We start from the raw sequence: 14219 nt of genomic DNA, 5'->3' as shown, positions 1-14219 counted from the left end.
AAGAATAAGAGAAGGGGACCGAGAAAGAGAGGGAGGGAGGGAGGGAGAGCTCACTGCAGTCCCACCACACGCCTTTCCCCCAAGTTGAGGGCTTGGGCATTGACTTGCCGCCTTCTTTAAATATTCCTCACTTGTCTTTTTTTGAATATTAAGGAGGGTTCTTGGTTTAAGCCAGGTGAGTGCTAAGTTAGCTTTTACCCTAGAAAATCACGTGACTCTTGCTCCAGGGACCTTTTGTGGAGTTAGACAGGATCTTTTGTGAAGTTAGAAAGTGCCACTGCATCTCCGAGCTTCAGACGAGCTGGAGAGGATTCCGAAACTTGAACTCCTGAAGTTTTTTGTGTGTGTTTGTTTTTTAAGGTGTGGAGCAGGTGGAGGCACCGTATCTTGTCCAGTGAGGGAAATTGGTTATCAGGTGCTTATTTCTTTTAGTTCTTCACGTGTACACCGGCCTTTTTAGATCTTAACAACCCACAATGGCAGGCCTCATCTTTTGGGCTCTAGGGGAAAAGGAGATCTTTCCCCCAATGTACTTTACCCCTTCTTGGCTATGGCTCGATTAGTACTATTGTTCTGAGTGTTGCCAGCATTTCGTCCTATTTTGGTTCTAAGATGCCTGGTTCATCCCTTGTGACCAGTCGTTTCAAAATCCAGTCTTGGTGTTAAAGTACAGGAAAGTCTCTGTGAGCATTCTTATCCTGGCGCATGGATTTGACAGGAATAAGGAGAGCCTCCATTTGTGGGTTGCAGAGAACAGTTAGTGCACTGTTTTACCATCCCAGGTTAGAAACGTGGGGTTCTTGGCCCCAACATCTCGCTTTGGAAAAAACAGGTGTGAACTGTAAGTCGAATGTCCACATCTCTGAATTTTATTCTAAGGCAAATAACTTCCAAGCCAAGTTGGGATACAGACTTGGGAGTAATAGGGGAGAGCCTGAAGCACTTCCACTCTGAGCTTGCGTATGGCTTCTTTTAACCTTTCAATGAAAACCGATGAGAGAAGAACCCAGAACACATGTCCTAAAAAAAAAAAGAACACGTCCTTTTTAGTTAGGAAATGTAGTGAAGTGGGGTGGTATCTTTAGACTCTAAAGATTTATTTATCTTTGAAATATATGCAGGAGGCTGAAAAGATCTGCTTTGGTCTAAATGTGATTGCAAGTGCCCTTGACTTGCTGGGCCATTTTACATAATTGCCATGGGTGAGATGAAAGATGGCTTATTTACTGTGACATGAGTAGTATTCTGAAATTTCGTCAGAGGTAGATTGCTAGTGAGCCTCCCAAGTCCTAACTCTAACTCTGGGCTCCTGTGTTATAGCTGGCAAGTGAGCCTTTGAAGCCTAATCATTTCTTTGGGGCTTGTTCACAGGAAAACACACATGCACTTATGTGTGTGTGCCATGAAATATGAAGTGTTTTTATTATATAACTATGTCAAGTTTGAAGTTTATTGTAGATGTCATCTATTTGTGGTTCCTGACAGAACCCTGGTGGTACCATGGTGAATGGTTTAGTGAAAGGTTAGTGGTTGGCGCCCACCAGCTAGCCACTACCCTGTGGGAGAAACATGTGGCAGTCTGCTTTCCTGAAGTTGACAACCTTGGAAACCTTACGGGACAGTTCTACTCTGTCCTACAGGGTCACTACGAGTCAGAATCAACTGGATGGCAGTGAGTTTTTTTTTTTTTTCTGATTTATACCCATTTGGTTGTGGTTGATGGTAGATAGAACTTTTATTCTCTTGTTATGTGCTTTCTTTGCTTAAGAAACTTAACAAAGATGTTTAGTGTGTCTAAATAGACCATTTGGGGAGTAGAAGTTTCTAGTGTTCCGATGGACTTTAGTCTGGTATATGTGTATACAGATGATGTGGATACAGATTCTTTCTTGACCTGTAGGAAAAGGAAAATGTGATGTTCCTTATCTCCCACATCACACAGAGAAGAAATTCATGGGGTGCCTAGTCTGTGCTATGCAGTGTGTGTGTTAAATTATGGTTATGCCGTGGTGAGTGAAATGGCCTATTTTGCATAAGTAAATTCCTTGCCTTTTCTGTGTTCTTTCTGGCAAAGAGAGCTATCTTTTTGCTTATGTTTTTGCCTTGGAAGTTCCAGTGTAAAGAGATACATATTCCTCAAACAACAAAACCCAAACAAACAAAAAAAACTGGCATTTAATGAATACCACTAAAATATTCACTTTCATTTTTAGAAAACATTTTTGAGTCAAGCACCTAGACCTCAGAGAGATAATGAGTTTGTGTGCGGTTTGGGAAGTTGGTGTGAAGTTTGCTTTGTTTCCCCAGTGGGGCCAGGAGTAGGTGAGGAGAGAGTAAGGAATGTGGAGGCCTACTGCACTCGGTGTGGAATTAGTTAAAATTTTAGACTTTTGGTGCCCAGAGACATAGATACTCTTCAGGACCTCTTTTCTGTTCATTATCAGAGCTGAGAAAAAAAAACAAGCTGTTTTTTCCATGCTGGCCAAGTTAAAAGACCTTTTAGTTGGAGGAACGAACTTGAATCTTTTTATAAATATTTTTTATATTAGAATAATGCTAGTTTAAGGAAACATTGGAGTTTAAATAATTGTTTTGTATTTCTCCAGGCATACTAAACAAGTTCTTTAGCTTTCTAAGACCTTGGATAGAAGATTCAGAATTGGCATTGGATCTTATCGGAATGTGCCTGTTGTTTAGAAGAAAGATCAGGTTGAAAATTCTATAGAAGCAATTTTCAAAGTTAATTTTAGAATTACAGTTTTAAAAAAAGCAAGTCAAAAGAGCAGGAAATCTCCAGAGACAGAAGTTTGCGCAGGCATATAATTTTTCATTTTTCTATCATAGGAATGTACTTATATACTGTACAAAGTATAGTAGCCATTATCTTTCCATTCCATTTTTCCATGAACTTTTTAAAGCCCTTCTCATGTATATATATGTGGCATTTTCCTTTTAAAATGATAAAAGTAGTATAGTCTCAACCACAACATGACAGGCTTACCTAGTTTTATTAAACTTCACAGATACTGATTTTTTTTAAAAAGCAAAAAAACAAATCGAAAGGTGGTGGCAATCCTGCTTCATGTAAATATTGGAGCCATTTTTCCAACAGCATGTGCTCACTTCGTGCATCTTCTCGCATTTTGGTAATTCTTAAAATATTCAGGCTTTTTCATAATGTTTAATAGACTCCCCACTCACTGCCATAGACTATTCTGATTCCTAGTGACCATGTAGGACAGAGTAGAACGCTACCCCTTATGGTTTCCCAAGACTATAAATCTTTTTTTTTTTAGCAAGACTATAAATCTTTATAGGAACAGATAGTCTTATCAAATTGGCTGGTGGGTTTGCATCACAACGCTTAACCTACTGAGCCAGCAAATCAAATTCACTGCTATTCTGTCAATTCTGATGCATAGCGACCCTATAGGGTTGATTTGAACTCCTCCTGTTGGTTTCTGAGACTGTAAGTCTCTAAGGAAGTAGAAAGCCCCCTTCTTTTTCCTGAGGAGTGGTCTGGTAGTTTCGAACTGCTGACCTTGCAGCAACCCAACACATAGCCCACTATGCCTCCAAGGCTTGTGTAAGGGAGTCCGGCATAGTATTTGCATAACTTTTATATCTAGTGGGCAACCAAAAAATTCATGTGCTGTGCTTTGTTGCCACATTTGTTTACTGCATTGGTCTGGAACCAAATCTGCACTATCTCTAAGATACAATTGTATTGACATTTTGTGCCAGATAATTCTTTGTTGTGAGGCATTTCTCTGTGCAGTAGCAGCATCCCTGGCCTCCACTCACTAGATGCCAGTAGCACCCACCCAGTTGTGACAAGCAAAAATGTCTTCAGGCATTGCCGAATCACCCTTGATTTGAGAACCACTGGTCTAGAGGCCACTCTTGTCATCAAGGATGGCAATTTTGTCATGAATACCCTGTATTCAAACTTCAGGTAAACAAGGTGAGTCACTGCTTTTAATAGCATTTCAGGGCTTTTACTCAAGCTGAACCAGGGAGAGATAGAAAGAAGATGCTGAAAACTTTAACGTAACACTAGTGCACTTCTATAAATTTTCTATAGTAATTGTATAATTTTTTGGAGCTTTCACTGACAATATTTTCCTACATCTAAAATATTTATTGTCTCTGAAAATGAATTTTTAAAGAATCACCAGTGACTTTTGATTTGTTCAAGGTAGAAAGGGCTTTATTCTCAGGAGAGATTAAAGCAAGGAAGTATAACTTGTGTTCTAGTGGGCAAATTTTGGCGACATTGGAAATGTTTATTGAAGGAAAAAGATTGCACATATTACTGTAGCAATTTGTTACATATACTGCATGAGTATCCACCTTACACTAATTCTTTAAAGCCTCAGGGCTTTACATATAAAATGATGTGGCAGTGGGTGTGCTTATATGAATGGTGGGTCAATGCAGAATTTTTTAGGTATGAGTGGAAGACAACCTTATTGTCAAACTTGAAGTAGAAGAGTTATTTCAGTTAGGTAGTATTTTTAACAGGTGATTTTAATCAGATGGTTCCTAAGTCAAAGTAATATAAAGAGATACTATTAAAATGTCTTGATCTTTACCTAGTAACTCTCTGCCCCCACCTGTTCTGTCCTGCAGATTTTCAATGTTATATAGATATTTTTTATTCTTACACAAAAGGTAACATTCATGTAAGTTTTTAACAGCGGTTAATTTGTGAAAGATTTAGACTTAAAAAAAAATCAATGGTAAAGTATGTTAGAATGAAGCAAGGAGGTGAGTTTAAGCACATTCCTCTCTGAGCTTATTGGGGCTAGGGTGATGATAGGGCTAGTTAACTTCTGAAAAGCAATTCTGTCTTTTTAATTCTGTGGTAAAAACCAAACACACTGCCATCGCGTTGATTCTGACTCAGTGATCCTGCAAGACAGGGTAGAATTGTCCCCATGGGTTCCCCAGACTGATTGGTGGTTTTGAACTACCAACTTTGCGATTAGCAGCCCAGTGGGTAACCCACTATGACACAAGAGCCTCTGATTCCGTGGTAGAAAAGAGAAATTTTAAAATGGTTTAAAATAAAGCAAATCACTTCTTAAAACGTGTTAGTCTTGAATTGGCAAATAAAAATAAGTGAGTCTACCAATTTTTTCCCCTTTAGATTCTTTCAATATATCTCTTTTTGCACTTTATTAATCACATTACTCCCTTCTGTTACTTGTCTGTAGTCATAGAATCTTGGTGATAATCCTATTTCATCTCATTTTTTAGGTAACTGCTACCTAATTGAGTGCTTATTATATGCCAGTACCGTACTAGATACTTTCGTTATTTTATTTAATCGTTTCAACACCCCTTTGAGGTAGGTATTATCTACATTTTTATAGATGAATAAATATTGCCTCAGAGAAGTGAAGTAATGAGTTGAAGGAGACAACACAGCTAGTAAGTGGTAAAGTAAGGATTTGCATTCAGTACTGAATCAAGAGCCCATGCTATTTGCTTCTTCAGATTAAAAACATGCTAAGTTTTTGGTTACTAGATGCTGTTTATATGATAAATGCTAACAGCCCTTATTGAAAGTGTTAGAACTCCAAAGTGGAATGATAAAAGTAAGAACAATATCAATAATTTCTCATAAAAGCAATTTTCTTTCCTTTTTATATTTTTTATATAATACCCTACCTACTTTTACAAAATGAATTTTATAAATGTCCATACTTGATAAAATATCAAATTGGAAACTTCATGTCAGGCCCATGGTGGTAAAGTCTCATCGAACCATTGAGTTAAGTGATGTTCCCAGGATCACACAGCTAATTTTTAGCAGTCAGGACTAGGAAGTAGGTCATCTAACTCTCATTCTAGTTATTTTCCTGCCATTCTAGTTATTTTACCTGCTAGCTTGTCCTTGCTGACTCTTGTAAAGCATTGTACCAATGAACTTAATTAGCTGTCTAAGAAATGCCTGTCTCAAACTACCATATAATCCACAGTTGACCTTGTTGGAAAAATTTTATACTACTTATGGAAATTAGTGACAGCCATTTAGACCAGAAGAAGGCAATCAGAAGCGTACCACTGAATATGGTTGGAGTACTGGTCTACAGATAATTTTATAATTAAACTTATTTGAAAAGCTCTGTCCTTATTGTTATTTATTTTAAAAGGATTAAGAAATAATTTAAGTCATACACAAGGCACAGCTTTGCTTCCTTTGCCAATATAGGAAATATTGCTTTTGCAATATTGTTACACTCTAATTATTTTGTAAAAATTAGCATCTGGATACTATTCTATGGGTGGTTACTGACAGTGACCAGTTCCTGTAAATGAAGATCAATTGCTTCTATGGTGAATGATTGGTTTATCTTTATTCCAGGCCAAGCTTACCAAAACCAGGAGGAAAATATAGTTATGTATATAAGACATTTTTCTTATTTGCTAGACTGAAGCTTAGCAACTATTTGTCAATCAGTACATTTTACTCAAACTGCCTCATCATGCCCCCCCCCCACATATATACTTCTATTCACAACAGTATTTCTTTTACCGGTCCTATTTTTAGTAGAAACTATATATGCATTTTTAAGGTGATATCCTAATGATTTGACTCAACTGCAGTACTTTGCAATCTTAAAAAAAGAGAAAGGCATGCATACCTTCAGGGATTAACCATAGAATTAAGCAGTTTTTTAAGTTGCCAAGGTAAGTTTCATATGTTTAATAGTTTGTAATGAAGACAGATTGAAAACAACTTTTAGTACAAACCTTTTGAATATTACAACTCTAAGGACTTGAACTTGACAAAATAATAGAAAGCATCAACAACTGGGAGACTGCTTAAGCACTCACTGATGCCTTCTCTGAAGCCATTGAACCCAGTGTACGTGGATTCTGTGAGTAGAGTTTTCTGGAATGTAATCCTTATTTCCTTGTTTGCCCTCAAGTTGACTAGTTTATAATTGATCAAAATGCTGCAAGTAATTTTTTGTTATCCTTAATGATTAAGAATGAATTCTATTTTTTAAAGAAAATTATTTTGGTATGGGATTAAGTCTAGATATGAATGAATTTGCTGTGTTTTCTTACTGATGCAAAATTGAGAAAGTTTTCATACAAGCATTTTATGGAATCCGAGACAGAAGGTAAAGGTTTGGTCATGTCAGTTGAAGCTTTAAATGTTATACTGTGACAGAAATATAAGTGCTTATCATTTTCTAATCGCTGTATTTTCTTCTAAATGCTTTCTTATTCATCTACTAAATTCCTTATTTTTTTGTTATTGCCCTTTTAAAATTACAGAATAGCTAAATTCATAACATGTGTGAAACCAACCAATATCAAAGAGCATATTTCAAAAGGGGCAATTGTCTTATTTATTGGTTGCATTCATTTTTGCTTTTTGTTTTTTAATAAATTTAAAACTTACTGGAAAGTTACAAGAATCACCAATTGTATTCATTTTGCCATATTTTTACACACACACACACACACACACGTACGCTCGCCATTTGGAAACTGGTAGCAGACTACAAGTTTCTCTACTCCTAAATATTCCAGTGTGCAGTCCCCAAGATCAAGACATTCTCTTAAAAAACCAGAGTTTAGTTATCAAAAGCAAGAAAAATAAATTTCCAGTGTTCAAGGTTCAAAATGAATATTCCTAATTGGACAACAATTCACATACAATAAAATTCTCTTTTCCAGTTACATAGTTCAGTGATTTTTAGTATGTTCACAATGTTGTATAACTATCATTATGATCTATTCCAGTGGTTCTCAACCTTCCTAATGCTAAGACCTTTTAATACAGTTCCTCATGTTGTGGTGGTCCCCACCAACCATAAAGTTATTTTTGTTGCTACTTCATAACTGTAATTTTCCTACTGTTAGGAATCAGGCGACCCCTCTGAAAGGGTCATTCGAACTCCAAAGGGGTCGGAACCACAGGTTGAGAACCGCTGATCTATTCTAAAGCATTTTTATTTCCCCAGAATGCAACTCTATACCCATTCCCAGCTATTCCCTAATTCTCCCCTCAGCCCCACAAAATTCCTACTCTGGATTAGTTTATTTTGGACATTCATATAAATAGACTCAAACAATAAGTGATCTTTTGTGATTTTACATTTGTGTGAGGATAGCGCATTTTGTTTGTTCATTAATTGATGACATTTGCATTATTTCCCCATTTTATCTATTAATCATTTTATTGGGGGGCTTTTACAAATCTTATAACAATCCATCATTCAGTTGTATTAAGCACACTTGTACATGTGTTGCCATCAATATTTCCAAACCATTTTCTTTCTACTTGAGCCCTTGGTATCAGTTCCCATTTTTTCCCCCTTCCCTCCCACCCTTGTGAATCCTTGATATAATATATTGATAATAATATATTATTATTGTGTTTTCATGTCTTAGACTGTCCATTGTCTCCCTTCACCCACATTTCTGTTATCGGTCCCCCTGGCCGTGGGGGTTTCCCCCTTCCTCCCCCGCCCCACCCCAATCCTCTTACCTTCATGATATTGCTCCTCCCACTACTGTTCCTGAGGGTTTCCTGTTTTATCTATTATGAATTTTCCTGTACAAGCTTTTATGTGAGCATAGCTTTTAAATGTTCTTGGATATATACTTAGTAGTGGAATTGTGAGGTCATATGGTAATTCTGAAATGTCTTTCATACTGTGGTGACTTGCATGTTACTAGGATGTTGGAAACTATGTCACCAGTTTTTCAAAAACTAGCAGGGTAGGTTTCAACAGAGCTTCTAGACAGCTGAGGAAAGATTACCGTATATACTTGTGTATAAGCTGAGTTTTTCAGCATATTTGTACTTTTCATGTTATCTAGCAGTTTCATTCATTTTTTTTTCTTTTTAAAATCATTTTATTGGGGCTTGTACAACTTTTATCACAATCCATACATACATCCATTGTGTCAAGCATATTTGTACATTCATTGCCATAATTTTCAAAACATTTTCTTTCTACTTGAGCCCTTGGTATCAGCTCATTTTTCCCCCTCTCTCCCTGCCCCCTTCCCTCACGAACCCTTGATAATTTATAAATTATTATTATTTTGTCATGTCTTACACTGTCCGACGTCTCCCTTCACCTTCAGTACATTTTTTAATGTAGTTTTTGTGTTAAAATTAGGTGTCTCTGCTGATATTTGGGTCAGCTTATACTTGAGTATATATGGTACCTGGCATCTACTTCTGAAAAACAAAAAAAGGTGGGAGGGGGGCAGTGAAAATTTTTATGAATTGCAGCGAAACATTGTCTGGTATAGTGCTGGAAGTTGAGCCCCTCATATTTGAAGACACTCAAAATAGAACTGGAGAAGAGCTGCTTCCTCAAAGTTGAATCACGCGGGTGGAGTAAAGCTCTCAGGACTTCCATTTGCTCATGTGACATGACTCAAAATAAGAAGAAACAGCTGCAAACATCTCCCAGTGATAATTGGAATGCGGAATGTAGCGTAGGCATCTAGGAAAATTGAAAGTTATCAGGAATCAAATGGGACAGTATCATAGGCACTAATGAGCTGAAGTGCACTGGTGCAGACCAATATGAATTGGACAACATGATCTATGCTGGGAATGACAAAGAGGAATGACATCATATTGATTGTCTAAAAGAATAGTACAAGGTCTCACCTGATGTATAATATTGTCATTAATAGGATAATATTTATGTACCTATAAGGAAGACACTTAATAGAACTTTTATTTAAAGTTACTTATTAACCACTAGTGCAGAGACAAAGATATTGAAGATTTTTTTTACCAAGTTTTACAGTCTGAAATGGATTAAATATGCAGTCAAGATGAATCAATAATTATTGGTGATTGTAATGTGAAAGTTGGAAACTACCAAGAAAGATTAGTAGTTGAAAAATATGGCTTTAGTGATAAAAAGAATGCCAGAGATTACATGATAGAATCTGGTCAAGTTGTTTCTACAGTGGCTGGACTATTTTGCGTTCCTACTAGCAGTCTGTAGGGGTTCTGATTTCTCCCAGTCCTTGCTGGTACTTGTATTGTTTTGCTTTTAACTTTAGCTATTATATTGGGTGTGCAGTAACATCTCATTGTGGTTTTGATTTGAATTTCCCAAATGGCTAATAATCTTGAGCATATTTTCATGGGCTTGGTGACACAGTGGGCTAAACATTGGACTGCTAATCAGTGGTTCAAACCCACCAGCCACTCTGGGAGAAAGATGAGACTGTCTGTTCCAGTTAATATTTACAGTCCCAGAAACTCTAAGGAGCAGCTTTACTTTGTCCTAGAAGGATTTCTCAGAGGCGGAATCAAGTGGTTGACAGTGGGGTGTGTGTGTTTTTAATTGACTGTATATCTTCTTAAATGATCTATTTAAATGCTTTGGTCATTAATATATATAAAATCAGGATTATATGTGGTGACCTAGATGGTTAAGTGCTCAACTAGCTGAAAGGCTTATAGTTCATACCCACCCCAGTGTGCCTCAAAAGGCTGGCCTGGTGAACTGCTTCCCAAAGGTTGCAGCTTCGGAAACACTGTGGAGCAGTTCTACTCTGCATATCAGGTTGCTAGGCATTGGAATGGACACAAGAGCAACTAACGAGTGGTATCAAAGAGCAGTAAAGTTGCCATTTTAACTGTGTGATTCGATGGCAGTAATTGTATTCACAATGTTATGTAACTATCACCACTACCTATTTCCAAAATTTCTCATCACCCAACTGAAACTCTGTACCCATTAAGCAATAACTTTTCATTCCCCTCTCCCTCCAACCTCTCACCCATTTAAAAATTAGGTTATTTGCTTCTTTAGCATTGAGTTGTACTTGTCTATTTCTTTCCATTAATATGCTCTGAATGTTAATCCCTTATTAGATATATCATCTACACATATTTTCTCTTGGCATTCTCTTGGTTGTCTTAACTCTCTTGAAGTTTTTAATTTTGGCCAAGTCCAATTTATAAAATGTTATGTTTTTCCTTTTAGTTCTTTGTGCTTTTTGTGTCATATTTACGAAACCACTGCCTAGCTCAGGCTTATAAAGATTTATGCCTATGTTTTCTAGCTTTTAAAATTATTCCCTATAAGTTATAGTTTCAGCTCTTATGTTTAAATCTTGATCATTTGAGTAAATTTTTGCATAGGCTGTGAGGTATGGGTCCAAATTGATTCTCTTGCTTGTAGATACCCACTTGTTCCAGTACCGTTTGTTGAAAAGACTGAGATGCCTCCATTTGTTTTGCCACCCTGTCAAAAATCCGTTTGACTGTAAATATGAGGATTTGTTTATGGACTGTCAATTCTATTCCTTTCTTTTCTGTATGTTTGTCCTTATGCCAGTTCTATACTGTCTTGGCTACTGTAGCTTTATAGTAAGTGAGTCCTTCAACCTTGTTCTTTTTCAAATTGCTTTTGTGTCCAGCCACTAACAGAGAGGCGGTGTTTCTAATCCACCCAGTGGCACTGAAGGAAGGCCGAGGCCGTCTACTCCTGTAAGACTGCTGTTGCTAGACTTCCTCAGAGTGCAAGAGGGAAAGCTCTAAGTCAAAAGAGCATTGGAGCCCATGGGAACAGAGGTTGCCTGTCCACTTTTTCTCCACTGTTCTGAGAAAACAAGGTTTGGTTAGATGAGTACTGAGACAGTTTTTTTATTATTATCAAAATGCATGTATTGTATGTTACTGAGATTGAATGTTATAGGAATGCTTACGGAGATATCCTTGGGACAGTGATCAGTGGGCACTTGTCATGTCTAAAATTCATGCAGAAGTGTGACCACCCCATTGAGTAAGGTCCTGCCTTGGATCCCTAAAAATGTACCCCAGTGTCTTAGGTGGGAAATGACTCACATCCATTCCCAGAGATGAGGCCGAAATGTTGATTTTGAAATGTAAAAGGCAGCAGAAGACCGACTGTAATCAAATGCAGCCGATTTCACACCGGTGAGCAGATGCTCCCGGCTGTAGCTCCAGGGTTTGCCTGGCGCAAGTGTTTGAAGAACAGAGGTGGTAACTAGAGGACTGCTTGTTTCTTGGTTCCACACAGGCACTTTGCATTTCACGTCAGTCCTCCCCTGGTGGCATGCTGGCCAGCCTCCTCTAATGACATAGGTCCTGCTCAGAGCTCTCTGGGTGAGGTCACTACTGGGCTTGTTGGGTGGCTTCAAGTGGTAGGTTCAGTAGGCTGGGAGGAACATTTGCAGAATTGCTGATGTTCAGCTAGTCAAATAGGAATAAGCAAGGTTTTGTTGTAGTTTTGTTTTTTAATCTAGGTAATGAATCGCTTTTGTTTTTTAAAGCTAGGTAATGAAAAAAAGAAACACCATCTAGCTACCATCGTATGTGGGCAAAATGAAGTGATTCCTTTACTAGATGGCTTTGGCCACATCGGTGATGGAATTTATTCACTTAGAAGTCTGCCAACCCAAGCTAGGAAAGGGGTTCCGTGTTGCTCACTTCCTCCCAGTAACTCCTGCAGGAGGGGCAGTGACCCCTCTTTCTCTCAGAGAGTTTAGTTCTTCCAGCGAGTTCCCTAAGGAATTTTGAGGCATTAATTCCATTGGTGGTTATTTTTATTTTCTGAACCTTTTCAGTTGTTGACATACCTCTGCTACTACGTGTAGTAGTTTTGGCTGACATTCATAACCATTTTTCAAAAGGTAGTACAGATTGCATATTTTCTGCTATCTTCCTGGACACAACAGAGTCAACAGGAGGTGGGTCCCAAGGTTTGGCTGCTCTTCCTCCACTACTCAGGACACTTCTCCTTTGTGCTCCCCCAGCCAGGTCACTCTGACAAACTGGAGTTATTTCTGCCTGTTCCCCTACCCACTCACTCCACCTCCCCAGTTCCTAAACACTATAGACCAGCGGCTCTCAACCTGTGGGTGGTGACCCCTTTGGGGGTAGAACGACCCTTTCACAGGAGTCGCCCATTCATCACAGAAGCAAATGACAGTTATGAAGTAACAACAAAAATAATTTTATGGTTGGGGGGGTCACCACAACCCGAACTGTATGAAATTGAGAACCACTGCCCTAGACCATTTCCAATGTCATCTGAACTCAACAATGCCAGCTGCTGAGCATTCCGTCTGTGGCATTAGAATCACCAATTCCAGGAGAGCACAGGGGTGTTCCAGTGTCTTTTGCTTTAAAAAACGGAGTTATGTACCCACCCCCAGTAAAATAGAATTAGATTTGAATGAGCACAAGGTATTTTGTTTCTTTATGAAGAGCCAATGTAAAGGGTCTGAGGGTTTGGGATGAAGAAGTATTTGCAGAGCTTTCGATGTCCAAATATTTTAAATAATAAAAGTATTTCAGCCGTGGGAAAAATGAAAGCTAACCGCTGTTGAAAACTCTAGGGAGTGCAGTTGTGCTCTGGCTCTCATGGGTCACCGTGGGTCAGAATACACGTGACAAAGGGTTGGGTTTTTTGAGGTTTGGCTATTCTGGATTATTGCATCTGCCCTTGTTCTCTTGCTGATTTTGCCTTTGGAGAAGTGGCGATGTTAGTCGCTGTCCAGTAGATTCCAGCTCATGGTAACCCCATGTGTGCAGAGTACCGCTGTTCCATACGGTTTCAAGGCTGTGCCCTTTTGGAAGCATTATAGCTAGGCCTGTTTCTTGAAGTGCCTTTGGGTACAAACCACTAACCTTTCAGCTAGTAGTAAAGCAATTAGCCATTTTTAGCACATTTGGACTCCTTAGAAAGATGTAGTACGGTTACTCACTGCCTTCAAGTCAGTTCTGGCTCTTAGTGACCCTATCATAAGGCAGAGTGGAGCTGCTCTGTAGGTGAGCGTCTAAAGCTGTAAATCTTGATGGAGGCAGACAATCACATTTTCTGCCATGGAGTGGCTGGTGGGTTTGGCTTGCTTAACTTTTACCTAGCATCCAAACTCAACACTGCGCCATCAAGGTCCTTTCAAGAACTTATTATATGGGAAATTTAGTATGCTGTAGAACTTATAGTCATCCACAAAGATCGCCCTTCACTTCATTAATGACATTCTAGTTCTTAGGAATTTCTACCCTTCTGTACATGCTGAAGGAGCCTTGGTGGTATAGTGGCTATGCATTGGACTGCAGTTCTCATGGTTGGCAGTTCAAAACCTCCAGCAGCTCCACGGGGGAAAGACATTCTATTCCCGTAAAGTTACACATTCCAAAACCCACAGGTGAGTCACCATGAATTGGTATCGACTCG

At 38.5% G+C, this 14219-nt stretch overlaps 1 protein-coding gene across 1 annotated transcript in view; it reads left to right on the top strand.

Annotated features, from left to right (window-relative positions):
* The window catches only part of LOC101651106 (ankyrin repeat and KH domain-containing protein 1), a 132734-nt gene that overhangs the window by 722 nt on the left and 117793 nt on the right, over positions 1–14219 (top strand). The window lies entirely within an intron of this gene.

This window comes from Echinops telfairi, unplaced genomic scaffold (genome assembly GCF_000313985.2).
Source record: "Echinops telfairi isolate 266 unplaced genomic scaffold, ASM31398v2 ScPeMD7_7469;HRSCAF=8507_0, whole genome shotgun sequence".
NCBI lineage: Eukaryota > Metazoa > Chordata > Mammalia > Afrosoricida > Tenrecidae > Echinops > Echinops telfairi.
The sequence above is the reverse complement of the archived record's forward strand: the minus strand, read 5'-3'. Positions and strand labels throughout refer to the sequence as shown.